This window comes from Bidens hawaiensis, unplaced genomic scaffold (genome assembly GCF_021521415.1).
Source record: "Bidens hawaiensis isolate Kalapana, Puna unplaced genomic scaffold, B.hawaiensis_p1.1 tig00049612_1, whole genome shotgun sequence".
NCBI classification, from domain to species: Eukaryota; Viridiplantae; Streptophyta; class Magnoliopsida; order Asterales; family Asteraceae; genus Bidens; species Bidens hawaiensis.
In genome coordinates, this window is record NW_027498867.1 from 31,902 (window position 1) to 36,413 (window position 4,512).

Consider the following 4,512-nt stretch of genomic DNA (forward strand, 5'->3'; position numbering starts at 1 on the left):
TTAAGAACAAGGAGTTGCTGAAACTAGTATAGGACACTTCTTATGGATAGTTAGACCACTAGTCTCACTCATGTTCAAACCGTTTGCCCCTATCGATTGTAAATCAAACTTATACACCAAATTTGCCAAAACAAGCTCGTTAATAACCATTGCAAATTGAATGCCTGGGCACCCTCTTCGTCCAGCACCAAATGGTATCAGCTCGAAATGAAATCCTTTATAATCAATAGGATTGTTCAAGAACCTCTCTGGTTTGAACTCCTCGGGTGCCTCCCAGATTGAAGGATCTCTTGATATCGCCCGCGTTAATGAATACTTGTGTGCCGGCTATGATGTCATAGCCGAGTAGTTTGACGTCTTGCGTTGATACATGAGGAACAAGCAGTGGATTTGGAGTGTGTAGTCGTAGGCTTTCTTTGAAGACGGCTTTTAGGCAGGGCATTTTTTCTAAATCGTCTTCATAAATCATTGATCTTCCTTTGCCTATTTTTAATGCCTCTTGTTGCACCTCTTTCATTGCTCTTGGGTGCCTTAATAGCTCAGCGATTGCCCACTCTAATGTTGCAAAAGTACTATCTGTTCCACCTTCAAATATATCCTACATGGGATTAGGAATTAATGATTAATACGTACAAACATGTATATATATATATACATATATAGAATGTTAACCCATTTGAGTTGAGAAAACCCGTAAAAACCCTATGTAACATCTTTTTTTTTTCCAAAACATATGTAATATGTGTTATTACATTTAATACAAAACATCGAAAAACAGAAAAAACAAAAAAATGTTTCATGCTTTCTTTTTACATTTTTTTAAACTTTTAAACATATTTTTTAGGAGAGAGAAAATGTAACTTTACTTTTACATTTTTAATTAACTTTAATTATCGATCACAAGGTTCAAAATTTAATTAAAAACATATGATCGAGAATGAGTTTCTAGAGTTTTCTCAACTCAAGAAAGAACTCAAAAAAATAGAGAACCGGAGAACTCTTCATTGTATATGGATAAAAATAATATATACCTCAATTTCATATATATGTAAAAAATTAGTTTTAGCATAAACATTTTTAGACTTTTTTCTTATAAATTAAGTAGAGTAATTATGTAATTATATCATAGAGTAATTATATAATATAATTACTCTATTTGATTCTCACAATTAACACGTTAATTTTATTTGTATTTTATCCAAACCAGATATATATATGTATATGTATATATATATGTGTATATATATATATATATTTGGTTCATTTCAGAAGTGTTTCTTATTGCGAGAAGTGCGAGAAATGAATCTGACCAATCATATTTTTTCTTTTATTTTGTCATTTATTTAATAACAAGGGTAATATAGTAAATTGTGCATCTTTTTATACTTGGTAGGTCATAATGTATAGAGAAGTTACAATTAATGTTTCTTTTTATTTTTTAAAATATAGCCAAATCAACCTATATTAATTTTTTTTGTTATTTTATCAAATTCAATTTTGTTGATTTATCAATATTTTTTTTCTCGTAATTTGAATTTCATACATTTATCCAGATAATAGTTCTTAAATTCAACAGCGCCGAAAAATTACACAGTACATAAATGAACATACACATGAATAAAATTACACATACACAATTCGAAATACCACATACATATATACTACATATACTAGCCTATACCGTACATAAATGAACCTACACACGATAAAAATTATACATACACTATTGGAATACCACATGCACAGTAATATATAATATATGAACCTACACAGTTCATAAATGAACCTACACATGATAAAAGTTATACATACACTATTGAAAATACCACATACACATTAATATATGAACCTACACATTTCATAAATGAACTTACACACGATAAGAATTACACATACACAATTCAAAATACTAGATACACTATACATATATGAACCTACAAAATAATTTTTTTTTTATTTTTCATATTATACTACGTATAATAAATAATAAATCATGTTAATAGCCTATAATTGTAAAATTTTAGCATACGCATTCGTGATTCCATCTTCACAATATGCATGTGTTTATAATACATAAATTTGTGTAGGCAATATATAATATTTAACGCATTTGAAGAAATATGATTGAAGATATTATAGTATTTGATTAAAATTATATTTGTTTAGCATTACTTTGATTAATAACATCAATTAAAAAATAGCAATTAAAAAATTTTAAAGGTAACTTTCAATTAGATAGTAATAATAACAAATTAATGCTATTAATGATTTAAGTTTCACTTTGAAAAGTCTAAAAAACAAATACTAAACTACCCTTTTTAATTAAAATATTAATAGATTAATATCTTCATAATTACAAGTTTGCCATAACTTTTTTAATCCATTGATTAAACATAATCAATGGTCCAGATTGATTTCTCGCACTTCTCGCTGTAACTTGACTTCTCGCATGATCCATCCCCTATATATATATATATATATATATATATATATATAAAGACCCTGAATCCAAAAGAAAGAAATGTTACATACCAAGATGATACCCTTGATCATATCTTTCTCAAGAGGAACACCTGTCGCGTTGTCTCTTTGAATTTCTAATAGGACATCAACAAGATCTTGGCGTTCAACACCTACCGCCTTCTTGTTTACATGTTCATTGATAACACCCTCTAAAAATTCATCAACTTCTCTAGCAACTTCATCAATTTTTCGCTCTAATCCGCTCAATCGATCCACCCATCTTAGCGACGGAATATAACCCCCAACACTGAAACAACCCAATAACTTAATAAGCCTCTCTAGCAAGCCCTTAAAATCCATCCCTTCATACCTCTTTCCCAAAGCTACCCTACAAACTACATTATTTGTAACCGAAATAAGTAACTCACTCAAATTAACAACCGATTCATTGGCTCCTCGGATCTTTTCCATCATATGAGCCATCTCCTCCTCTCTCACGTGCCGATATGAATGAACCCTTTTGTTGCTTAAAATATGGAGTACTGCGATGCCCCTTGCCTGCCTCCAGTATTTGCCATATTGTGAAAAGGCTATGTCTTTGCCAGCATAATAAATTTTTCTAGCGATGTTTAAATTTGGTCTGCTTGCAAATATTAAATCGTGGGTTTTTAGAATCTCGCTAGCTGCTTCAACAGATGAGGCTACAAGAATGGGCATCGTACCAAGGTGAATCAACATGAGTGGACCACAAGTCTGAGCCATGGCCTGAAGAGCACGGTGAGGGATCGAGCCTAGTTGGTGAAGGTTTCCTATTAATGGTAGCTTTGGTGGAGATGGTGGTAGGTTTCTTTGGTATTTTGAAGAAGAAAGATATGATTTCAAAAGAAGTAATGAGAGAACGAAGGGAAGAGAAAAGAAAATAAACACTTGCAAGGTGAAAGACATGTTGATAGACATGCTAATTATCTAATGAGAACCTTTTATTCTTATATATGTTGCATATTGCATATTGCATATATCAGTCAAAGGGTCCCTCCTTCATATTATATAGTTATAAGAACATTCATATTTAATACACAAAAAATTATGAGTGAAGTTTTTATAATGTAGGGAGTGGTTTAGGATGTTGTGAGTGAATGAGAGAGAAATATAATGATTTTTCTGTATATTTTTAAAAGTTACTGTTCACATCCTATATTTTTAATATATTTTGAAAGTGGTTGTGAGTGAATGAAAGAAAATAATAATGATAAATGTATAAAAATATTATTTAATTGAAAGGAGAGAGAAAATGAAGTGATTTTTAGTGTAATTTTGAATTTGAAGATAGGAAATGAAATATGAATGCTCTAGTTTAGAAAATTTAAAAGTTATATATTAATATAAATCATCTTAAGACCAAGTGTCATGGAGGTGGTAAATATGCAACCCACCCGCCACCTCATTAAAACACTGGATTTTTCTCCATAACATATATGGGGTGTCATTCTTATCCCTCATCTATAGAGAACTAGATAACGCCCAAGAGGGCACAAAATTGTGTGGTCCACCACTATTTCAACCAAATTTTTTTTTATTATACCTTGGTTAATAAATCCTCTCCATAACACTTGATTTTGGGTTATTTAGTTAATGTCTCGCTGCCTTCGTAACAATAATGTAGCGAAACTTTTTGTTAACTAACATCTTTCCACAACAATCAGTCTAAGAGAAAAACTACATATACGATATAGTCATATACTGATCTACAAATATATTTGTGTAGTTTTTTTTTCACATTTTATAAGAAAAACTGTATTCGATCATGTCGCTTTCATCACATTTATGCGCATGCATAACTATAGACAGAGTCGGCCCGAGGGTGGGGTGGGGTTAGGGAGGTGGTGCGAGCTACACCCCAACCGGGGTACATAAGTTTCTGGGAGGGGGGCGAACTAATATATATATTTATATATATATATATATATATATATATATATGTTTGATATATAAAAGATATTGAGTCAAACGACATCGTTAATTAGTCGAATAAGTTGTTAATTTTGGTGT

The 4,512-nt window shown here is 30.9% G+C and overlaps 1 pseudogene; it reads right to left on the reverse strand.

The window, feature by feature from the left end:
* On the reverse strand, nt 1-3,411 carry LOC143598070 (3-beta-hydroxylase-like; annotated as a pseudogene).
* Nucleotides 3,412-4,512: the final 1,101 nt, after the last annotated feature.